This window comes from Palaemon carinicauda, chromosome 37 (assembly GCF_036898095.1).
Source record: "Palaemon carinicauda isolate YSFRI2023 chromosome 37, ASM3689809v2, whole genome shotgun sequence".
NCBI classification, from domain to species: Eukaryota; Metazoa; Arthropoda; class Malacostraca; order Decapoda; family Palaemonidae; genus Palaemon; species Palaemon carinicauda.
Genome location: NC_090761.1, coordinates 15283557 through 15309613, shown reverse-complemented (window position 1 = coordinate 15309613; position 26057 = coordinate 15283557). Strand labels below are relative to the sequence as shown.

Genomic DNA, 26057 nt, shown 5'->3' with positions numbered 1-26057 from the left:
AGGCATTGTTACCCGGTTTTAGTCTGCATGAATGAAAAGGTATGCCTGGCCCTTATTATTTTCTTCATTCTCCCCTCTCTTGGGGAAAGCAGCATCCTGGGTTCTCTGCACAGCTGACCTCAAACCACTGCAGGTAAACCATGTTCCCTTGTGTTCCTAGTATTAAGTTACTACTGTCATGTCCCCATACCCTGACGAGGTGGTATTGGGAGAGTCCTAGCCTTAAAGTTCCATCTAAAGGACTTCAGGTCAACTTCCTAGGATGAGTCACACTTACTTCCTTCACACACAAGCTTATGTAGGCCGCGGCCTTTGCAGAGGAAAGCGCTAGCGAGGTGCAGGGGCTCCTTATCATTGAGTACTGACACACTCAGATACTGAGTCCCCGGGCAAAAAGCCAAAAGCCAGTAATGGCAGGGACTTACCACCCTACTTAAGGGTTAAGTCACCCATATTAAATAGCGTGGTTTATATTTCAGTTATGGAACAAATGACAAATTTGTTAGGTAATTTGTATTTTTCCTAACTATACAAACCTTGGCTGTTTAATCAAACTTGCCCGCCAGCCCTGTCCCCCGGAAAGTCCTACCTCTAAGCAAAGTGAGCTCTCACAGGTGTGTGTGAGGGGGGAGGGGTACCAAGCTACCCCTCCCTACCTCCCGCTAACTAGCGGTGGGGTAGTAAACCTTCGTTAAAATTCTAATGGCTCGTCATTTCAGCTACGCCGAAAGTAATACCCATATTAAATAGCTAAGGTTTGTATAGTTAGGAAAAATACAAATTACCTAACGAATTTGTCATATTAAAATACAGTATAGAATATCTTAAACCCTAATCTTAGGTATTCATGAAATTTTCCATATTTACAAAAGTTCTTATCTCTCTTAACACCTGACTCCACTTTCAGATCTCCCATTCCATCTCCTCAAGCCTGCCCTCTCCCTAATTTGGAAAGAAAAAAAAAAAAAGCAATCAGTCTGCGTTCATATGACTGAGTGCCCTTGCCCCCTCCCTCTTCTAGCAACAACATTTGCCACTTGATTCTTTGCCACTTAATGGTCCAAAGGTCCATGAAGTACATCTTGCTTTTAACCATAGGAACCCATGTTAATTTAGGCTGTTTTTAGATACCCTATGTACAGAACTTGTTCATTCTTTTGCTGGTATGATGAGAGCAGTAACCTGATATGTGAACTGGAAAATATTGCACTGAATGCAGGTAGCATTTCTTGGCAAACATGTCGAGTTTGATCCACTTTTTGTACCAGTAGTCTTTTTAGAGTTTTTTTTTTTCTTGATATCAAGTCTTGATGATTAACTGTCTTGTAATACCTTGTTCAAGTTGTTAAAAGCCTCAAATGATATTTATAGCTTTTCCTGATGTGTCAAATTTTTAAAGAATATGATGTCAATTGGAAGTCATTATAGTTATTTTATTGTATGAGATTTTAATGTCAAGTGAACAGGTTTTGGTATAATTTTGTTTCGAGTATGAATATTTATGCATTTTAATTTCAATGACATTAAGTTATCCAATTTGTCATGTACCATGTAATATAAGTAGTGTACTTTTCAAGTAATGAAAAGAGATTGTAATTTTAAATGTACTCAAGAAGGTATGAATATATAAAGCTAATGTGAAATTAATGAAAATTGTTTGCTAATTCATAGTACAGTAATTGTTCAAGATTTTTAAAGATGTTAAAATAAAAACTTAAATGTTTGATTATAATATATAATAATTAATAATTTTTAATCTAGTGTTAATGTCTTGAAGGAATTTGATGAAAAGTCATTCCGAAGTCTCGCATTTCAGTGCTTTCTGTTACACTTGAGGTACCTGGGCTGTCTGAAAAGAGGTCCAGCTAGAATTTTAAATGTCCTATTTGTTTCTTGATTTTACCATTCGTATCCCTGACATAGAGAAGGGCTAAAGAACCGTCATCTTTAGAAAAGCTGTGTAATAACTTCTTGAATATTTGTCTGTTGGTATGGAAGATGTCCAGGTGTGATTGTTTTTATTTCCTGTTGTAGACTAGGCTATGGAAACTGTTTAGTTGTGTATTTTTTGAAGGATGTAAAGTTGTCTTGTCACCGGGAAGGAATCTTCCAATGCTAAGGGAACTATCTCAAATTTCATAGCTTGTTCTTGATAGATTGATTAGAAGGGGTCCATATTTGAGGTAAACTTCAGTGAAATCATGATACTTATGTGGAGGAATATACCAAATGTGATTTTTTAATTAATGTAACTGGTTTGATAGAATTTCTATTCCAAATATTTAATCTTAATAATAGAATTTTGATTTTGAACTTCTTAAGCTATCCAAATATATATGCTATTAGGTGTTGAAGAACCTGTAAAGCTCAGGTAATGGATATAACAAATGAATAGCTTATTGGTGTTCTTCAGTAATAAAGTCATGTTAAACTTTCAATTACTTGCCAAGACATAATGTGAGAATTCTAAAAGTAAAAAGTAGAAACTTTCACTGAATAGTAGCTAATAGTCATCAATTCAAGCTCACAAGTACTACTGCACATTTTTTCACCCTTAATAATCAGTGTTAAATCAAAATTTATTAATAACTCAGTTCAGCATTCTTTATGAATTGCACACTAACCAAATGCTAAGAGTTTCCAGCAGAGGGAGTATAATAGTCAAAATACACTATATATTGTATCTGCGGAGGGCTTGAATGATATCCCTAATGTGTAAATACCATATGGATTGGACACAGTTTGAAAAAAAAAGCATATGTAGGATGAGAGTAACTTTGAAATTACTAATGATTATTGAAGCTTAGACTATTTGTACATAAATCCAATTCAATCCATTAGTAGACATCCAAATTTCATATCATGAATGGATGTAGATGACACACAAGTCCTTTCAATTTTTACACTTGAAGATATTCATCGACTTATAGCTGTTACTCTTGGTGCATACAAATAGACATACTGCAAATTTTTGCTAGAGTACACAATAGTTTGATCCAAACAATTTGAAACTAAATCTCTGTTCCGAATTAGGCTAATACACACACTCTCTCTCTCTCTCTCTCTCTCTCTCTCTCTCTCTCTCTCTCTCTCTCTCTCTCTCTCTCTCTCTCTCTCTCTCTCTCTCTCTCTCTCTCTCTCTCTCTCTCTCTTTTCTGCATCAATATACTGTACTCATATCTTTACCCATTTGTTCATAATTTTGAAAATAACTTATGAATAACATGTCAGGGCAGGAACTAGTTTTTTGAGATAGGGTCTTGGCAAGTATCAGTTTTATGAAATAGCTATAGTTATTAAATCAATAATGTTTGGTAATATACCACTAGCTTCTTGTAAATGGTTATTCCTTGTACATAAGTAAACCACTGGTTAGGAACTAACTTGTGTGTGTGTGTGTGTGTGTGTGTGTGTGTGTGTGTGTGTGTGTGTGTGTGTGTGTATGCTGTATTGTAAAATTTTTGTGGTTCACCATAGTCTCTCTTTTATTAAGAGTAGGTGAAGAATTATGAGCTATTTTTTTATGGGATCAGCCAAACTATAACTTGAAAAGGGGGTTATACCCTCCATGGAGTGTTGGGTTTTCTTTTTCTTATCTCTTATTTCTTTTCTCCTTATACTGTACTGTATTTCTTTTCTCCTAATATTTTGTATTTCTTTTCTCCTAATATTTTGTATCTTTCACTTCTCTTCTTATGCATAAGGTAATTAGGGGAATTTTTTTCATACATTTTATTTTGGCAAAGAAATAAAAAAAAGCAAAACATTTTTAATTTATAATTCTTTTTTTGCATGAAAAAAGTTATTTCAATAATTGATATACTAATAATGTCAAGTAGTTGCCATTATGGGGAGCTACAGACTCCATTCTCTCAAAATATTTTACATAATCATTGACATACCCACCATTGTTCAAAGGGGGCTACTTTTTTAAGGTTATGGAATTAAATTCTTTATGTAGTTATCTTTCTCATTTTGATGAAAAAGTAAATTATTTGCTATGTCCATTTGAAAGATTAAATATATAGTTTTCCATCGTAAATAGTAGACCTAATATTGAGTCGTGAAACAAAATTTTGAAAGAAAATTTCTTTGAATTTTGTAAAGGGGGTTGAGTTATATTATAGTGTACCATGTTCTTCATTTAATAGTAAATCCTTTAACCATCCTAATGAGAAATCTAAATATAAACTCTGTGGTTCGTTTGAGCATTTTAACAAGAATCATACTCTAGCCATGATATCAAGGAGAAATTCATTTGAATTCATTTATGAGTTGATTATAAACCAGCCCAAAAGCCGTAACTATCAGTCTTGTATTTCTGTAGCTCCCCAAGAGGTCTTTCAAACAGCAATTAAGATAATTACAGTAATTGAAATTTTCTACATTATAATTCATAATTTCATATTTAGTATACCATAAGTGTCATTTTAGAACTTAAATTAAAATTAATTGTATATTTATAAGTTGTTGGCTAATTTGTAGTTATTAAGGAGTTTTTCATTTTTATTTACTGTAATTTTTATTTACCCTTTTGATGTACATTTATGTGAAGATAAATTTGTTTCATTGAAAAAAAGAAACCTAAAAATTGTAAGCATTTAGGCTTGTAGATTTTATATACACTATCATATAAAAATTTCAAGTGAAGTCTCTCTCTCTCTCTCTCTCTCTCTCTCTCTCTCTCTCTCTCTCTCTCTCTCTCTCTCTCTCTCTCTCTCTCTCTCTGGGATACATAATGTTGGTAAAATTTAAAATGGGTTTCTGTGAATCGTTATGGTAAAATTTGAGGTACCAGTCATATTTAAAGGCAGCCTTTATTTCACACTTAGTTTTCACACAAAAAAATCAGGCTTCAAAATTTTTATTTTTCATGGGTGGTGAATATAGTGAGTTTTTTTAGGTGCAGTTTATCTGCTTTCATTTGTTTAGGCTTGTTTACAATAGGTTTTTACGTTTTTAAAGTGATGCTATATATAAAAAAGATAATTTAAAAGGCATTGTCTTTAATGAGTTTTCATATTGATTTTGTCGCTCTATGTTGTTTTCTTATGGCATCTTATTTGAGAGTTATTACACAGCAAAAGAAAGTATATGGTGATCCACGTGTAAGACGAATGTGTACTTCGGTCCGATCTGTCTATCTGCTGGAGAAGAAGCTAGGGTAGTCAGGGCAGTAGGCTTGCACGTCTCTTCTCTTTTTCCTGACTCACAGTCATATACTTGAATGTGAAGAAATCAAGAAACATTTCGGCCATTTATGGTTCTTGTGTGCTTTTGAGGGAGCTTCAGGTATTGTGTGTAATGGATTGTGCTGAAATTGCATATGACCTATTACCCTTTGTTTTTTATTTGCTTACTAAGAGTTCTTAATATGATAGATTAATGAATTCCTCCCATGTAAATATAATTTCTTAAATTTGTGCTTCCTCTATTTTCTCAATTCATTTGAAAATGGCTTACATGTCATACTATTGTTAAGTAATAAATGCTAATTTAGATACTACAGCATTAGCTTTCAAAATATTTTCATACAGTCTTGTGTTTCAATTTGCAATCCAAATCATTGTTTGTAAGATTTATAATAAAGTATTAAAAAAAAAGAAAAAAAAAAAGGATAAGGAAAGCATTCAAGGGCCTGGTGGCTTTGCTTGTTCAAAAGAAAATAGCTTGTAAATTTGTTACCAGGTGGGACAGGGGATGGCCTTGGTGGGCTTTCCTTTTCTTTTTTTTTTTTTTTAACACTACTTATTTGCACGGTCATGACTTGTGACCTCATTACTCAAGTTCAAAACACATTTCAGTAGTTCAGAGGAAAACAAAAAAAAGTGTTCCCCTCTGTGCACCATATTTTTAAGATAGAAATGTCAATTTATTGTCATGTCTGTCTTGAAAAGTGTGTATTATAGGATTGAAACCCTTGTTTTCTCTGGCTAGTGCTGGCTGTGTTTGGAGTTTTGAGAAAATGGGATTCAAGAATTTGGATATTTGTTGTCATTGGCTTCATTGTGTATCATGTTTCATTTGTGTAACAAAATCAATTACTGAAACCTGTCTTATGTATGGCATTTGATCTTCTACAATAAAAGATTTTTAATGGATTTTCTATTTTACTTACTTTATACTTTACGATATGAAAAGCACTTTACTTTTAAAAAGTTTTATACTTTACGATATGAAAAGCACTTTACTTTTAAAAAGTTTTAGCCAAATTATTTCTTCAGGTTTAGAGAATTATTTTTGGAGTTTGAGGCTTATAATAAACTTTATGGATATAGCAAGACCGTTTGAGAGATATGGCTTAAGTGATTAAGAAAGGGAAAACTAACTTAGAAGACTACACTGGTCTTTAGAAGTGTACCAAGTTATCCAACATGAATTATCTGGTGTCATGCTAGCCATTTTAATACAGTGCAATGTACAATATTCCTAAGCTTGGTATTGCTCTTATTTCATCAGTGAGAGAATGATTGAGATCAGTATGTGGGAGGGGATAAAAGCCTAACTAATCATGGTGGTTTCACAAGAGTTTAAAAGCAAGGTGCATATCATGGTGTCTCGAGGCCTTTTCCTGCAAGAATATAGGCATTTGTTGGGGTTAGAGGAGTGGAGGGGGCGTTTGAGGAGAACACTCTGGCATATGAACGCCAATAAAAAGTGAACATGTCACCATTGCTTCTATTTTTTTATTCCATTATAAATTTTCAGGAATGGTTTGTGGAAATAAAAGTACATAAATATTGTATTTAAGTTTTTTATTTTCTCTATTGCAACTGAAGTGGGAAAAAAAGAAAAGGATAAAATATTAAATGTGACTAATGCTGTGAACACCCATTTATTCCAGAGAAAGTTAAAAAATCTGATGATGGATTATGAAATAATAAAATTATTAATTTTGATATTAAAATTATCTTTTCATTTACTTCTTTGAATACCTTTATTTTGAAATTGTTTGAAACTTCCAGCCCCACTTGGTTTATGTTTCTCTACATTCATGGTTTTTGTTCATAAGTATACCAAAGTACCCATCTGCTTATGAGAAGGTTATTCAGCATAAAAATGTGCATAGGTCTTGTTAGCGATTATTAATACCCCCTTACAAACAAGTATTTGCAAAAATTTAGTTTCAATTATGGTATAGCAGTTCAATAAAGTAACATAATAGGAGTTAATGACTATCTTAAATCTAAAACTCAATTTTCAGTTTGACAAGTGTACTTCCTCTATTGTAATATGTGTAGTTAAAATATTTACAATATTGCAAATACTTTGCTACTATTAAATATGTATTGCCTGGTAAAATCCTAAGCCCATCTTTAATATTGAATATCTAATATTGATTCTCTCTCAAAACTACAGGGGGTACTTTGATTTACTTGCTAACAAAGTGCCTGGTAAAATCCTAAGCCCATCTTCTTTCAAAACTACAGGGGGTACTTTGATTTACTTGCTAACAAAGTGCCTGGTAAAATCCTAAGCCCATCTTCTTTCAAAACTACAGGGGGTACTTTGATTTACTTGCTAACAAAGTGCCTGGTAAAATCCTAAGCCCATCTTCTTTCAAAACTACAGGGGGTACTTTGATTTACTTGCTAACAAAGTGCCTGGTAAAATCCTAAGCCCATCTTTCAAAACTACAGGGGGTACTTTGATTTACTGACTAACAAAGTGCCTGGTAAAATCCTAAGCCCATCTTTAATGTTTAATATCTCTCAAAACTACAGGGGGTACTTTGATTTACTTACTAACAAAGTGCATGGTAAAATCCTAAGCCCATCTTCTTTCAAAACTACAGGGGGTACTTTGATTTACTTGCTAACAAAGTGCCTGGTAAAATCCTAAGCCCATCTTCTTTCAAAACTACAGGGGGTACTTTGATTTACTGACTAACAAAGTGCCTGGTAAAATCCTAAGCCCATCTTTAATGTTGAATATCTCTCAAAACTACAGGGGGTACTTTGATTTACTTACTAACAAAGTGCATGGTAAAATCCTAAGCCCATCTTTAATATTTAATCTCTCAAAACTACAGGGGGTACTTTGATTTACTAACAAAGTGCCTGGTAAAATCCCAAGTCCATCTTTAATGTTGAATATCTCTCAAAACTACAGAGGGTACTTTGATTTACTTACTAACAAAGTGCATGGTAAAATGCTAAGCCCATCTTTAATATTGAATCTCTCAAAACTACAGGGGGGACTTATTTACTTACTAACAAAAGCCCTTAATAATGTAGAGAAAATTACTTAACATATGGAATTATGCTACAAGTTTCAACCTGAAACTGACTTTCCATCAGACAATTTATTTCTTGAACACTTGTAAGTGTCCATAGTATTATTCAACAATATTAAACAAGCCTTCAAGAGGACAAAACCAAAAACAAAGCTTACTCCTGGCATTCAGACTTGACCTATTCAATTTTACTGAGAAATCAATGTACTATTCCGAATCATTAATTGTTGTAAAGAGGGGTTTACTACAATAATTCTTACGATTTTAGGATAGAAAACTTATCTACAAATACTTGCGCAGACTAGAGTTGTACACATGAAAAAAAAAATTCAGTTATTCCCTCTAATTTAAGAGTGAAAACATTCCATGGTTAAATTCTCTACTTTGAATTCTGAATTCTTAAGGGCTTTACATTCCTAGAACTACTAAAAGCACTAAATTACATTTGATACTTTTGCCTCCCATGATGTTTAAATATCTACCTTTCAAGTTATTCCAGGCCCTTCAAACAAAGGTTTTCTCTACAAGAACTGTTCCCAAATACCATCAAGTGCCCCTAAAAGAACTTTCATCCTCAATTAGTTTTGCTTAAAATTTTAAATTTAAAAAATGAGCAATCTCGAAACTAAGAATTATCTATATAAATTTTTCTTACAGAAAGTGCCCTTTTCAGATATTCATTCAAAATTCCAATGTATATATGGACAACTTCTAAAATTATGGTAGTTAGCTCAAAAATAAATCTAGCAACAAGTGTAACAACCCCACAGCATTTTTTCATCAAGGCTAAGAAAACTACTTTGAACACACATTCATATTAGTTACTTTGAACAAGCCAATTTTATCTTGCGTGCAACTGACAACCAAGAGCTCACAAAAATATGAAATTTACCTTTAATTACTACACTACATTGGGTCTTAAGAGAACCTGATTTCAAATGTGTTAAATAATGAATACATGACAGTTTTAAAGTTTTTATTAAAGAAAACTATTCAAGATTACACAGGGAAGGAATCCTTTCCTTGGCATGTACAGTAAATATTTTCATAAACCCTATAACATGTTGGATGTTTTTAAATTTTTTATATATTCTTATTGCTTCCCAAATATGATAGCCTATTGGTTTTACTCAAATATTTAGTGTGAAATTATAGTAGCATTTTTTAAAAAGTTGACAAATCCTATCCTTACTTAGCAAAAATAGTTTATGATCCAGTGTGAATTTTACGTTCGTGTTCATGTCAAGTACATATAATTATGAAATAAGATTGATAAGCAAATTTTAACAAATACAATACTGTAGCTACAAAAGTTCATAAATATTATTCAGTAGATTTATCTGAACTTTACAATCCATTTTTAAGTCTTCATAGTCAGTTTAGTTTATTTTACCGAATGGAATTTACTACAGATAAAGGTGCAGTAGTATAGTAATTACTGTATTTGCAAACAGTACAAGCAGTATTGAGAAAAAGTATTGATCTTACAGTCCTACGCAAGATAACTTGTTCAAAGTAGTACAGTGCTTAAAAAAATGTTGAGGAAACTAACATTACCTCTTGAAAAAATGTAATAAGCTACTGAAGATCATTTGGCTTAAGTCATAATCTAGTACTCAATTCAATACACTCATTAAACATAACCATAGTACAGGATTAAGTTTAAGGACATGCACAAGAATAACAAGTCCCAAAATTTCCATAATCAGCAAGTTTACAACTTTCATACAATGTCTTGTGATTACTTCCCTATATTGAATTGAACTGAAATTTAAATATTTACTTATTTTGTATTATAAAGCTTTCAAATTCTATGGGACCAAAGGCCTCAATGAATTATAAGTTATATATATGTGGAAACCTCTAAAGAATTGAATGACCGGACGGTAATTAGAATGCTTTGAACTCAGAACCGAAGCCCCTAAAAAGGTACCAATGCTTCAGGTAATCTAGTCACTTCCATACTGCAAAATCACACATTCACAGTTTACAAGAAATTACTTTTTTCCAGCCAATGTATTATTAAATTACTCAAGATCTTGCTCAGAAGAGCAAGCTAGACTATTATTGGTAAACTTGAGTGATGAAATTACAGTATTATATAAAGTAATGATGGTATATTTAATTGAATATCAAAATCATTCAAAACAGGATGATGTCATACTAGAGGTAATGGAATTTTTTTTTTTCATGCTAAAATCTTGAAAATCACCTAACATTCTAATAAGGTAAAAGCTTAGCCAGATAATAGAATATGAGAATTTCAACAAAAAGTTCTAATTTGTAATAGTACTCTAAAAGCAATAAATTATTCAATTTCATAAATTGCTAACTATCTGGACTAACTAAACCACAAAGCGCACAAATTATAAAATTTTTTTTTTTCAAACTGTTGTTCATAACACGTAGTTCAGAGGTGATCTGGCTGATGTTCAGGTTGACTCCTGGGAACTCCATGGTTCTTTATTCAGTAGTTTTCACAAGAATCTATAGAGGACAATTCTGCACCATGGGGATATTTTCTTCGGTGCAGACTGAACCTGTGAAAATAAATATTAATCAGAAGCCATTATAGTATTTGTATATCTAACCCATTAAGTCGAAATCAAACTGTCACCGATATATCTTAAACTAGATTAAAACACCAGCTTATTTTTAGAAATGGCACAAATTACAATATTAGTATCACAAAGAATTACAATTAAGTTAAAAATTTACTTCTGTCATACTAACACATCTACACTAACTTCCACGGACTAAATCCTACAGGGCACCAACCACACGTTGAGATACTACCTCTAGTGTTATTGGGTCCTTTGACTGGCCAGACAGTACTATATTGGATCCCCTCTTGTTTAAGGCTTTTTTTACTTTAGCTTACACACACCAAATAGTCTGGGCTATTCTTTCCATGTTTTCCTATGTCCTATCACCTGGCAACACATTAAACCATTTTTCGTGGGGTTAACTACTACACATTAATTGTTCAAGGGCTACTTTACTCTTGACAAGTGTAAAGGCTCTAGCTATGCTAAGGAGCTCTTCTAGAAAGGCACTCCAAAAACAAACAATTCTTCTCTTTGCCTTTGGTAGTGCCACAGCCTCTGTACCATGGTCTCTCACCATGTTATAATTCTCTATATTCTTATAACTTTCCTTGTAGTTTATTTAATTTCCTTACTCTTTATTCACCAGGCTATTTTTCCCCTGTTGGAGCCCTTTGGCTAATAGCCGCCTGCTTACCCAACAAATATTAAACTACTTCTCCTGCCCTGACTTCATCAGCATATTGTAAGAACACTGAACAACCTTTGGTCATTAACAGATGCAGACTAATTCATTGACTAACATACTCAACCCATTTTAAACCAGGCTTCATTATTTCTATTCCGACAATCCATTAACTAATATTGAACCAACATGTAATTCACTTTAAAATTACTAGGTTGGCAAAAACATCAGTGGGTAAAACCACCTATACAATGTTTGCATTGTTAAATCAAGATTTCATACAATTACTGTACAGTGAACCTCGTTTATCGCGGTAGATAGGTTCCAGACCCGGCCGCGATAGGTGAAAATCCGCGAAGTAGTGACACCATATTTACCTATTTATTTAACATGCATATTCAGACTGTTAAAACCTTCCTTGTACGTAGTACTGTTAACAAACTACCCTTTAATGTACAGAACACTTAATGCATGTACTAACGTACCCTAAACTAAAACAGGCACAAATATTAAAGGCGACTTGATATCATGCGTTTCCTAAACATGCCAAAAAGCACGATAAAATGGCAACCAATGTTTTGTTTACGTTTATCTCTGATTATAATGAAGAAACAAACGCATTTACACATCTGTGTATAGGTTAGTTTTTGCATTGATTATATTGATTATTCAGTACAGTATGTTGATTTGGTTATTACTAAGGTTTTGTTTTACCTTAATTTTTCTTAGGACTTCCAAATGAAATGTTTTTCTTTATGACGCCGCCTGAAACGACGGCGTCATAAAGTACGCTCAGTAAACAAACTAAGGAATTTAACGTGCATGATGAAAGTGATAAATAATGATATTACAGTAAAAGCTTTTATAAATATGTTATTACAAATATTATTTACTGTATCTATATAAAATAATACATACATAGCAAAGCAGGAAAACAATCAGAGAGAGAGAGAGAGAGAGAGAGAGAGAGAGAGAGAGAGAGAGATTGTTTTACATACGTAAATGTAAATTTTAAACAAAAAAAATAGCCCCATTTCATATAAAATAGATTACAAATATTTTATTTTATCATATTACAGTAGTCTGTATAATACTGTAAAGTTCAGTACAGTATGTTGTTGTTATAGTCGTGGCGATGAAATTCTCACCAAACAAAAACACGCCATTTGATTACAACAGCTGATTCTCTCTCTCTCTCTCTCTCTCTCTCTCTCTCTCTCTCTCGTTATACAATACTTACATTTAGATGAAGAAACTAAAATTAGTTTTCTTAGTGTCAATTAAATACGAAACGAAAAAATTAGGCCGAGTCTACATCCATTTTAATCATAGCTAAAAATACGGCATCCGATTTCATCAGCAAACCACTATTTTTTGGGAAATATCATTTTATTCTAGAAAATTGCCACTTTAAATAGTTAATTGCACATTAAGAAAGCGTGTACTTTTGTTTTTAAATTTCGGGTGTGTTTTAAAAATAGAGTATTGTTGACTTTTTTTTGTTTTACTTTTGGCTGTGATTAGATCAGCTGTCATCTAGCTTCCGCTCTTGAGTGTGTACGAATACACTAACAAAGTATCGTTTATACCATTTCTTAACTTATTCAAACCGTCTACAGTATACAGTTGATATTACATAAGCACCAATGTGTTATAACCTATAAAATTTTTTTGTTTATTACATTTAAACCCCCTCTCCCTCTCTCCCTCTCCCTCTCCCTCCTCTCCCTCTCCCTCTCTCCCTCTCCCTCTCTCCCTCTCCCTCTCTCTCTCTCCCTCTCTCTCCCTCTCCCTCTCTCCCTCTCCCTCTCTCCCTCTCCCTCTCTCTCCCTCTCCCCTCTCTCCCTCTCCCTCTCTCTCCCTCTCTCTCTCTCTCTCCCTCTACCTCCCTCTCCCTCTACCTCCCTCTCCCTCTACCTCCCTCTCCCTCTACCTCTCTCTCCCTCTACCTCTCTCTCCCTCTACCTCTCTCTCCCTCTACCTCTCTCTCCCTCCCATTCCTTAGCTCTCTCTATCTCTCTAACAAATGATATCTTTGTTGCTCCTCAGAGTTTCATTTATATTGAAAATCAGTCATGATTCAATTTTCCTTACTTTCTCCATTCTCGCACCATCGGTCACATCGCGGTATTTTCGATATTTCCGGAAAATCCGCGATATATGTATATACATGGGTTATGAAAAAAATCCGCGAAGTGGTGAATCCGCGATGGTCGAACCGCGAAGTAGCGAGGGTTCACTGTACACCAAATAGCCTACGAGTCTTCTAGATATGCCAGAAAAATTAAAGTAAAATTTCTCACAAACTACAAAATTATTGCTACAGCAGTTACATTCACAAAATTTAATTTATAATTCAATATATCAACAGCGCACAATAAGTAAACTTAAAACTGAAGTTTGCAAGGTTAGGATAGAATACATTATCATTATCATCATTGTCATCATTATCAATTATCACCATCATTATTATTACTAACTAAGCTACAACCTTAGTAGGAAAAGCAAGATACTACAAGCCCAAGGGCTACAACAGGAAAAAATAGCCCTGTGATGAAAGGACTTAAGGAAATTAACTATTTAAGTAATGAACAATTAAAATAAAAAAAAAAGTTTAAAAAAAATATATAAACTGTAACAAGACATATCAGCCTGTTCAACAAAGGGATTTTGAAGAATGAAAAATCTATTTCTGGGCGAGAGACCTGTGCCACCCAGTGAAATGCTCCTATAGCACCATTTCTAAGGAATATAACTGCTAAAATATTACCAGAGAAAAAAATGTATTGGAATACTAGGTTGAACTAGCTCGCTCACCTATTGGTGTCGATATAATCTAGGGCGAAACAGACCAGAGGTCTCGTACCATTTAGATATCTCCTCTTCAAAATCCCTCAACAGTGAGGTGTGGTTCAACCTCCCCTGCCGCGCAGAATAGTACTACTAACTCTACCCACGCTTGCCCAGCACTCGTTATAGCACCCCTAAGTTTGGGGTCTGATCAGGGGGGGACAACTAGGGTAGGTTCACTGGGCGGCACAGGTCTCTCGCCCAGAAATAGATTTTTCCGTCGTCAAAATCCCTTTTCTGGGCTCAACCTGTGCCGGCCAGTGAAATAGTACTAGAGAAACGAACCCAAACTTCAGTAAATATAAGGGAACGAATTAAAATCAACATAATGGTTTAATCAAAAGTTGCAGTAGTATAAGAGTCTCTTATATAACATCAAAAACTGACAGGGTATAATATCCAGGAAGGGATGACAAAATGTAAAAAATATAACTTAAAAACAAAATATGATCTGAGGTCAGAATATCTTAGATAAAACCAAATAAAACTGGACATAAAAAAAATTTAATTCGCAGGGCAAAATGTAAATATGACAATCAATAATAGAGAAACAATATCTAAGACATGGGGACACCCATGGGTGACAACAAACTGAACTCAGGTAGGTAAGAGGAAGAAGATGGCAAGACATAGTACATTCAGGAATTAGGCATTAATTTGTTCGGGGGATACCATACTCCCTGTGGCTACGGTAGCGAGCTGGAGGGCCTCTAGATGTTTTAGATAGTACCCGCCTGAACACTGACGGGGATTTCCATCCGGTATATTTAGTAAGACCTGCAAAGTTCATGTGATGGAAAAAATTTATTGAGGTTGTTACTGCCTGTATGTCATGGACGTGAGGGCAAGACTCGGGATTAGCCTGTTTGATAAAATACAAAATCTGTTGTCTGATCCCTTTTAAAGTTATAGTCCCTCCTTGTTCTCTGACGAATAAGGGTCCTGAGGTCTTATAGGAAGTCCTTGCTAGAAAGGACTTTAGAATGGTAACAGGACACAGGGAAGGATCCTGAGGGAGCGGAATAATTTTCCAGGAGGATCATCTGTTCTGAGGGTCCTCATTTTTGGCCAAGACAACTTTGTCTGGAAGGAAGGAACTCGATGTGGCCTGGATCTCTTGACAAGGCCGCTAATTCCGAAATTCTAGCGCCGGATGCTAAACTCATAAGGAATAGAGTTTTTCAGAGTAGAGGTATATACTCACAATAGTCAATGGTTTCTGACGCCAGTTTGAGGACATCACTGAGAAACCAGGAAACAGAGTTAGGACGAATGGATGGTTTCAGTCTGGCACAAGCTCTTGGAATTGAAGCTAGCAATGAGTCTCTTAGATCTATATTAAACCAGACCAGAAAAAATTTCTTCAAGGCAGATTTAATGGTAGTAATAGTGTTAGCTGCCAAACCTGATTCAAACAAGGTCCTGAAAAAGGTAACTGTTAGGTTTAATGTCAAAGACATTAGAATCCTTCAAAAACCTTGCTAGTTTTTTGACCGCCGAGTCATATTGACGAAGAGTGGATTCTCTTATCTGATTCTAAAAGTAAAGTATTCTGGGGATCTATGTTAGCCCCTTTGTGGGCCGCAAACTTCATGAAATCCATAAAGTTAGGGCGTTCCGAATGTTTGAGGAAGCAAACAGCGCGCGTTTGTACTATTTGGGTCAAAGTCGGTTTGGGATTCTGTCGAGGATAGAGATTCAGCTCCAGTAAAAGAGGAAACCAATTGCTCTTGGGCCAATTGGGGGCCACCAAGGCCACTTGACCCTTGAAGGTTCTAAGTTTGTCCAGCACCTTCATCAATAGGTTCACCGGTGGGAAAAGATAAATCCGTTCCCAGGTGTTCCAGTTCGGAGACATGGCATCTGTGGCGTAAGCCCGAGGGTCCAGGTTGGGACCCACATAACACTTCAGTTTGTGGTTGGACTCCGTCGCAGAGAGATCTACCTGGAGGTCCGGCACTTGGGAGAGGATCCACTGAAACTATTTCCGGCCTAGTGACCATTCTTGAGAGTGCGTCTGCCACAACGTTCCGAACTCCAGCCAGGTGGACGGCTGATAGGAGCCATTGGTTCGAGGCTGCTAGGGAAAAAAATTGCTACCATCACATGGTTGATGGTGCCCGACTTGGAGCCCCTGTTTAGGCAACCGACTAAAACTTCGTTGTCGAGAACTAGTCTCAAGTGTTGCTTCTTGGCCGAGGAAAGACTTTTTAGAGTTAGCAAGACCGCCATGGCTTCTAGGACGTTAATGTGGAACTGTTGGAACATTGTGGACCAAAGGCCCTGAACCTTCCTGTGTTGGGAATAACCTCCCCACCCTGATAAGGAGGCATCCGTGTGGATTACTATCTTTGGGGGAGGGTACCGTAGCGGTACAGATTTCGACTGGCTCTTGGTGGTTGTCCATGGGAGAAGCCTCTTCTGAAGAATGGGAGGAAGACTGTTCATTTTGTCTCGAAATTTGTTGTTCGCTCTGGAGCGCCAAACCCGGTTTATGTCCTTCAGTTTTCCTTTCAGAAGCAGGTCTGTCGCTGAAACTAATTGTAGGGATCCTACGATCTTTTCTTGGTTCCTTCTGGATGTTACCTTTTCCAAGAAAACATTTGGTATTCTTCGCAATCTCTATTCTCTTGGACCTGGGAAGACATAAGATGTGAGAACGTAGGTCCCACTGTAATCCCAGCCACTGAAACTTTGTCTTCGGTGTTAGGCGGGACTTTTTTTAATTTATTTTGAATCCCAGAGACTGAAGATACTGGATCACTTTGTTTGTCGCATTGAGACAACCCTCAACGTTGTCTGACCAGATTAGCCAATCATCCAGATATGCGACGACTTGGACCCCTTGGGTTCGAAGTTCTTGAATGACTGACTCCGCCAGTTTCGTGAAGATTCTGGGCGCGATGTTGAGCCCGAAAGGCATCACTTTGAACGTGTAAGCCTTGTTGCCTAGTCTGAATCCTAGGAATGGGCGGAAATGTCTCGCTATTGGAACATGATAGTAAGCATCGGTAAGATCGATGGAGATGGTGACGGCCCTACGGGGAAGTAAGGTCCGTACCTGCGAGACGGTGAGCATGTGAAACTTGTCGCATTGAATGAACAAGTTTAGCCGAGAGAGATCGAGGAAGACTCTCCGGCTGTCTGAGTCTTTTTTCGGGACGCTGAATAATCGACCTTGAAACTTCAGATGTTTTGTTTCCTTGATAGCATTCTTGCGCAATAGATCCTGTGTAAACAGGATCAGATCCGGTGTCGGAAGTTGATGGAATTTGTTCGGTGGAGGAGGCCCTTCTATCTAACTCAGCCCCAGGCCCTTGGAAACTATGCTGAAGGCCCAAGGACTGAACCTCCAGCGACTCCTGAACGCATAAAGCCTCCCTCCTACCTGAAGAATCTCAGTAGGTGGAGGATTTTCCGCCACGACCTTCGCGTGATCCCTTACCTCGGGAGAAATCTCTCTCCTTGCCTCTGTTCTGAAAGGAACCCCGTGAACCAAGGCCCCTGCCCCGCTGGTACCCTTGAGAGGAACCCCGGGACTCATAGGCAGGGTTATAAGCCGGTGAGGTGAACTAGTTCGAAGCCACCTGGCCTTTAGGAACGAGAACGTATTCCTCTTGGGGCTGAGGCTTGGAGGTTGAGGGTTGGATGGGCTGAGCAACCGGGACCGTCTGAACTACCTGGAGAGGTTGACGAAACTGGGCAGTTCTATAAGGACGTAGCCTTTTCCTGCCCCGGGATTGAACGTTCGACTGTTCGAACTTCCGTTTGGGAGTGAGACCCCAACGGACTTTTAGACACTGGTTCACCCTGGCCGCTTCGCTTAACACCGAGTTGACCATGTCCTCCAGGAACAGGTCTGGGCCCCAAGCGGAGGCTTTAATGAGTATTCGGCTCATGGCGGATGGTAGCCTCTGATAGAACATGTCTAAGGCAACGTCTTCTGGTCACCACGAAGTCATAGCAATCCGATAGCAAAGATTGTAAGGTGGCCTTTGTCATGACCTTAAAACCGTGTTCCTCCTCATAGGTGAGGGAAAACATCTCCTGCTAAACCTAGACCGGGACTCGAACTAGAGTCGAATTAAGGTTTCAGGAAGTCTGGGAAGCCATTCACTAAATTGCGTCGACGCGCAATCGGCAGATAACTTACCAGAGGTAAATGTCGACTGAATATTAAGCCAACATTCGTTATCTGATGGGAGCAGAAGAGATGTAGGGTGGTCTCCCAAAGCTGGGGCAAAGGTTTGTCTTCGGCCACTGCCTGAAGAGCTAAGTCCACCATTTTGGTGACGCAAGGAGTAGGGGTCTGCTCGTCCACAAGAAAGTGTATGTGCTCTTGTGGGGAGTCTGCATTGTGTTCGTGCAACCCCACTCGTTCAGGGTTCTAACCCAAACAGACTGAGCCTGTTCTTTTGGGAAGATAACTGTCTCCTTAGGGACCTTATCTAGCCGGATCAGAGCTTCTTCCGTTAGCCGGGCGAAGCCGGGGAAGGGGAATTGAAGGCCGCCGGGGAAAAATTCAAAGTCTTCAATGGGCCTGGTTCCAAAGCCTTCGATCGTCAACATCCCGTCAGTGAAAGGGGAGTGGAGTGCCATTTTCCACGGGTTATTTTTAGTGAAAGGCGGAGTTTTGAGGCATCCGGGATGAGGAACTGCTGTTGATGAGGCAGGCCCCCTTCTAAGGTGTCCAGTCTCCTGGTAACGGCAGATAGCATTGAGCTAATCTGTTCTGAGAACCCTTGACATGTTAGTGAGGGCCACCGGGTCGAAGTTGGCCGGGGCAACTGAGGAAGTTGCCTGCACTCCCGGGTCCTGGGAAGTAGAGGTGGTGCTATCTGAGCCACTTGGGGGAAGCCTTCTTTGACTTGGTTGTTCTGTTAAGTTTAGGGTTCTTGCGAGTCCTAACTAAAGGTCTCTTCTGAGACTTAACCTTAGGGAACCGGGTGTGATCTTGGAGTAGATCCACGGTTCCCATCAAAACCTAGAAAGGAAGAAGTATTAGAAGCCTTAGAAAAAGAGGGGCTAGAAGAGGGATCTCAGCGCCGGACCCACCTGCCTCACCTACCTCCTTACCTGTCTCCGGTTTGGCCAAAGCCATGGGATCCAAGTCCAAATTCCGAGCAGCAACATTGTCCTCAATGGGGTCGGGGTCGACACCGAGGTCAGTATCCTGATCGAGAGCAAGGTCCAGGGTTGCTGTAATGTCGGCAATAATAGGGGCTACCACTGCTTTAGGCACTGCTGCAGAAGATTTTGCGTTGGGATAGATCAGGATGCAGTAATCTTCCGAAAGGACGTAGGGTTTCTTGGCCTTAGCGTTACGGGCGAAGCCGCCTACCCTAACTTTCAAGGTGGCTCTTGCTGTGGCCTTAGCCGCTTGAGAACTCTGAAAGAGCGGGGATAAGGTTGGCCAACCCGGGAGACGGAGCTGAAAGATGATAACCAAAGGTTCATTATATAAAGCAAGAGGAATGTAAGTATAAAATTGACCTAGAGAGGACTCACCAATTCCGAAGAGAGGGTGGAGACAAGGTCGTAACAGACAAGGCAGTTGTCGGGGTGCCAAACTATCAGGTCGTCCATTTGAATCCCACAGTCGGCGTGAGATCTACAGACCTCATGGCCGCAGGGCTGGTGAAGGACGGCCGCGCAGAATGCTATGTCTTACTACGAACGATAATGGCAGGAGGTACCGTATGATAGGGACACTCCTAACATAGATAAAGTCTCATTCCTAATTCCATAAGCTAAAAGCAAAAGCCATACTAAGAAGGTGTTAAGTAGACTGCCCGATTACATGGATAGGGCACGTGATATAGTCCCCGGCAGTCCCGACCCACCCCTCCCCCGACTGAAGGCCAACCGAGACGGGAGGGGGGGGGACGAGAACCGCCCGCGATGAATGAGACTATGTAGCACATCGTGAGATAATCTGTCCTCAGTATGCCGGAATGTTGAGGGAAGACTGAGGAACAAGCATGCTTGGCCCGTACGTCATAGCCAACAACCATCGAGTAAGAGGAGAGACGTGCTCTGGGGGGGGGGGGGGGTTGTACAGGGGAATCACGTGGACAGGTGGTGGTAGGCAGGGCTACCAACTGGAGATCCCCTCAACACATGGAAAAAACCCAAAAATATGATCATAATGGTGTGTGACAAAAACAATATGAACTATTAAAAATACTTATTAGTAAATAATGAAAAAAGCGTAATCACGTAAAAATGGCTAGGCATGCTAAGTTAATAAGGCAAGAGAGGGACTCGAGCGAGTGGTAAGGGAGGAGGCATGACGTCATCTCGGAAGATGGAAAACAGGGATACCAACCTTACTACTGAAGCGGGTAGATACCGAACAGTAACACAAATGAACTACGAGAGTCACTCACTCGAACCAAACTTAAAACTATGTGGAGCGAGATAAAACTAATAGTCAATATAACATCAAAGTGAAATGTTCCTTGAAAAACAGCAAAACAGATCCCGCGGGAACGCTATCCACTACTGTACATGCACGAAGGCAGGCATGCCAACATAACAGCCTTAATGATACGCTAACACTGATACCATAGTATAATAATGATAATGATACGCTAAAGTTGCAAGAATATAATCGGTGTAAAAGTAAAATCTCTCAAAAAGTTTGAACGAATAACAATAATAAGAACAACGAACGAACTAGCGAGAAAGGGCAGGACTGTGGAACCATGAACGGTTAGAAGGAACGCTAACACTATAAAACACTTCTGAATTAACAAAACAAAGGTTACACTGCCCATTCACGCTTAAAACTCATGGATAAAGTACTTAACTTCGATGGAGTAACTTGGGAATCCGCCATCGATGCGTAGAGAGGTGAAAATAATCCAAAAACACACCGAGCAACACAAAACCAACAAACAGTAACAGGTGCTAAAAAAGGAGTGTTGGGCAAGCGTGGGTAGAGTTAGTAGTACTAGTCTGCGCGGCAGGGGAGGTTGAACCGCACCTCACTATTGAGGGATTTTGAAGAGGAGATATCTAAATGGTACGAGACCTCTGGTCTGTTTCGCCCTAGATTATATCTACACCAATAGGTGAGCGAGCTAGTTCAACCTATCATTCCTATACATTTTTTTCTCTGGTAATATTTTAGCAGTTATATTCCTTAGAAATGGTGCTATAGGAGCATTTCACTGGCCGGCACAGGTTGAGCCCAGAAAATACATTTGCAGCACGTTTGAACTTTTTACCCGATTAGGAAGATCTCAACTTGGTCACATCTAGAATAAAACTTTAGAATACTATGTAGTATTGAACCTCATGACAAGGCCAAACTATTAGAATTAAATGCATGCCTAGTATTATGAACAGGACGGAACTCGCCGGAAGATCTGAATGTTAAGGATGGTCAGAATTACAGAATATCTTGTGCAACATGCATAATGAACCAATTGAATATGTGCCAGAGCTTAATATCTAAATCAGGAATAGGAAATTTAATAGACTGCAAGTTCCTGTCCAACAAATTAAGATTAGAATCAGCAACTGAAGACCAGACAGGAGAAATACTCAAAACGAGGTAGAATGAAAGAATTAAAACGCTTCAGAATAGAGTGATCACTGAAAATCTTAAGACTTAAGCAAATTTTCTGGGCAACTGAAGAACAGACCACCTGCATTTCTCAAAAGTAAATTTATTGTCAAGAATCGCACGCAAATTTTAAGTGTCTTAAAAAAAATATCAATGCCGAGATCCGGATGTTGAGGAGCCGCTGTCTTTGACCTACTTACAATCATACTTTGAGTTGTTAGGATTCAACTTCATACCCCATAATTTGCACCTTGCACTAATTTTAGCTACATCTTAATGGATTCAGCAACCCACATCTACATTCAGGAGATGGAATCAATGCAAAAAGTAGCATCATCAGCATAGGCAACAAGCTTATTTTCTAGGCCAAACCACATTTATTTGAACAGTAATGGGCCAAGAACCGTACCCAGAGGAATGCCAGATAACGGGTTCCTATACTCTGTGGTGGCCATCAACAACTCGCTGCAATCTATTACTTAAAAATTCAATAATGATGCTAGGAAATGACCCACCCACTACCAACTGTTCGGGTTTGAAAACACAGGCCTCCTGATCAACACTGTCCAAAGCAGCACTAGAATCAAGGCCAATCATATGAACTTCCTGACCACAAACAAGGGATTTCTTTACAGCATTGGAGATTGTAAGAAGGGGATCACATGCTCAAAGGCCTTTACAAAACCAGAATTGCAAACTCGAACAGATTATTACCTTCAGCAAACCTTAAAAGTTTTGCCAAATGACGTTCAAAAACTTTAGGTATGGGAGTTAAGGGAATTGGGAGGTAATCAGTGACTTTAGCTACCACCAACACATTTACAGAGTAACATTACCAATTTTCCAAGCACTAAAAGCATTTTAAGTACAGGATCAACACCACTATAGAATTGTGACCAATTCAAGCCCAAAAGAATGCAAAATCCCATTCCAGTCTGCTTGAGATTTCATATAAATCTTACACAAGTAAGAAAACTCAGGGACAGGCTACTGAGTCTTCACTGCTAATGAAATCCAGCCATGATCAGATGTCCAAACTGGAGAACCAACCCTACTTGTTATAAGCCCAGGGGAGTGCGTACGAAGTCGAAGCAGTTACCAGACCTGTGAGCAGCTTCACTTATCATTTGCTCACAGCCTGATTCAGATACAAAGTCTAAAGCTCTTAAGCCATGGCCATCAGTAGAGCACTTAACCACTCCCTATGGTGAGCATTGAAATTACCAACAAAGACAAAAGGAGCATTTCTATCATCTTGTATCTTAAACTTAATGATTTGACAAAAAAAATTCTAGAAACGATTGCAGTAAGTCCAATGCCACCCAGATTCATTGGCAAAGCTAATGCAACCATACCCAAATTTAATGATTCAAATCAAGACTAACTACTTCATTGACATCCAATCTTTAAGTTGAGAAAAAACCCAACTTCCTACATTACTAAACCTTACAATCCAAATCCTACCATAATCATTCAATACTTGAATATCATAACTAAGGGTGGATATATTTTCACACTGAGGTGGTCCTAGATATGATACCTGCTTAACTTGTGTAAATTGCAGGAGTACTTGCACCATTAGTGATTATTTGACTTTAGCTAGATTATTAACCTATCACTGTAATGAATCTCTTTACTTGAAAAAAAAAAAGCTTTAAGCCTATTAAAACAGTTCTTAGTACACTGAAATATACCTACCAACAGATTTAAAATATTTTTTTTTTAACCAATTAGAAAGTAATATTAATGTATCAAAATTTCAATAAATTGCATGACTTTCTGCTGACAATTGCTTTATATAAAGTGACATTCCTCAAAATCAGTAGCAGGTATGCTAGATAAATTAGATACTGTACTGTGTACTGAAGGGGGGCCATTGGTGTACCCAAGAACATTAATAGCAAAGATCAAAATAACCCCAAGCCTTTCGTCAGCTCTCGAAGTCGTCAGACTTTATAAAACTGACCAGAAAGGCATACCTGTGTGTGTTGGCTACCCAAACCTACATTTTGCTGTCATTTAATTACTTGAAGATTTGACAAAACTGATTCACAACACTTCAACAAGCCTGCCTGAGTAACCTAAAATACTTTCAATTGACTTTAAACTATTTTGCTCCATCACAAAGTAACCACATTCTCTTCGGTAGTTCAGTTTTCAGTTCCAATGTTCCGGTAAGCTCTTTTGGGACAGATTTACTCTGCTTCTACTAGAAGAAATTTTATTTTACACCACCTAAGTAGAATAACCTGGAAGGGGTCAGCCCCCTAACAAGCTAATATCAAAACTATTTGCTAGATGCCATTAGTAATGAAAACTTTAAACTACAATTGGAAATTTTTTATAATATTGTACACCAACTTTTGTAACGCAACACTCCGGAAGGTATGGTACATTAATTACTTTCTTACCTTCAAGGTTCAGCCTTTGGCCAGTTTTAAGTGTTTTTCAAAAAATGCCAGTAGCCGGGTCCTAATTTTCCTCAAGACTTAATATGCAATCCTTCATCCTTAACATTGCCTTTTTATCAAAGCTTCAACTTCATATTCCATCTGTAAAGAAATAAAATTTTTAACCCAATTCGGTATAACTACTGATACACTAGTACATTACTTAAGATGCATATTCATCATAGTGTATTGTCAATTCATTGAAAAGTCCAGCCCTACAATCTTGGACAAGTCCAGTGTTCACCTAATTCATTGACATGGTATGTTCTATCTTACCATATTTCACTTTCACAAGCAAATCAAACATTACCATGACTTACAGCAAAGCAAATTGAACCTTGCCATAAATTTACTATTGAGCATATCAAACCTTATCCTCATATGACAAATACTAACAGATTAAGAAAGTCCAATACTACCCAGATTCATTGAAAAAGCAAATCCAATCTTATCCTAACCTATATTTAAATCAAACTACAGTATACACTAAATTTACAAAAACTCAATCTTCAGAGTATTTATAAAAATGAAATTAAATTAAATTAATTGACAAGGCAAATCCAACCTTGACCAAACTTCTCCATGAAGCAAATCTACCTTTGCCATAATCCATTGGCAAAGCACATCCAACCATATCCTAATTCACTAGTAATTTCACCCACTAATTCATTGTTAAGGCAAATCTAACCTTACCCTAATTCATACACAAGTTCAGCCAATTTTTTGCCCATAGCCATTGAGTACAGTATACAAATACTAATTTGCACAAAGGAAACCCAACCTTGACCTAATTCATTGCGATCCAATTCTATGGAAAATACTTCCTACATTACCAAAAATTTACAATCCAAATCCTACAATAATCATTCAATATTGAAATATTCTACATACAACTATCTACTTTCACACACAGAGGCAGTCTAATACATATCCTACAGTGACCATTTGAAAAGCTAGGTTATTAACCTATCATTGCAATGAACAATCTTGCATAAAAAAGTTTTAAACCTACTAATCACTCACACAGATCTGTAACTTTTATCTTAACACAAATATACCTACCAACAGTTTTAAAAAGTCTGGTTAACTTTTTGTCAACCAATTGGAAAGTATTCATTAATCTACCATAAAAATAATTTTAAAACTGCATGGCTTGCTGCTGACCTTTGATTTGCTTATAAAGAGCCATCCAAGTAAAAATCAGTAGCAGGCATGCCCGATAAATCAATTAGAAGGGCCACTGGTGTACCCATAGACAATAGCAATAAAAGAAACTTCTAGCCTTTATAAAACTGACCAGACAAGCATATCTTCATGCATCTGCTACCCAAATCCTACATTTTACCATAATTTAATTACTTTAAGATTTGATAAATCAACCTCAATCCATCACAATCCTAAAGGTGGGCTTGAGTAACCTAAACTGCTAACAACTGACTAGTGACTCGCTCCTTCACAAAGAAATCCCCATTTTTTCTGTGGTTCAGTCTTCTGTACTAATGTTCCTGCGAGCTTTTCTTTTTTGGACAAGGATTTACCAGCTCCCACCAATATAAAATTCTCTAAACAAATGAAGGGGCCTGCCCCCTAAAGAGCAAATATCAAAATTGACTTTACACCATTGGGAAGGTAAAATGTAGTGTAAACTACAAATTGGATTTTTTTTAGCATTATACACTATTTGAAAATCAAAACACTTTAGAGAATGTAGGCTACA

At 37.6% G+C, this 26057-nt stretch overlaps 2 long non-coding RNA genes across 3 annotated transcripts in view; one reads left to right on the top strand and one right to left on the bottom strand.

The window, feature by feature from the left end:
- Window positions 1–6095, top strand: part of LOC137629456 (uncharacterized) — a 96130-nt gene extending 90035 nt beyond the window's left edge. Inside the window, exon 3 of the long non-coding RNA XR_011041512.1 lies at window positions 908–6095. This is a non-coding gene — a long non-coding RNA (uncharacterized lncRNA). The remainder of the gene's footprint in view (window positions 1–907) is intronic.
- A 3102-nt stretch (window positions 6096–9197) lies between these two features.
- LOC137629455 (uncharacterized) overlaps window positions 9198–26057 on the bottom strand; it is a 34521-nt gene continuing 17661 nt past the window's right edge. For both annotated transcript variants that reach the window (XR_011041510.1, XR_011041511.1), the window contains 2 exons: window positions 24302–24442; window positions 9198–10776 (listed from right to left, as the gene is read on the bottom strand). This is a non-coding gene — a long non-coding RNA (uncharacterized lncRNA). The remainder of the gene's footprint in view (window positions 10777–24301; window positions 24443–26057) is intronic.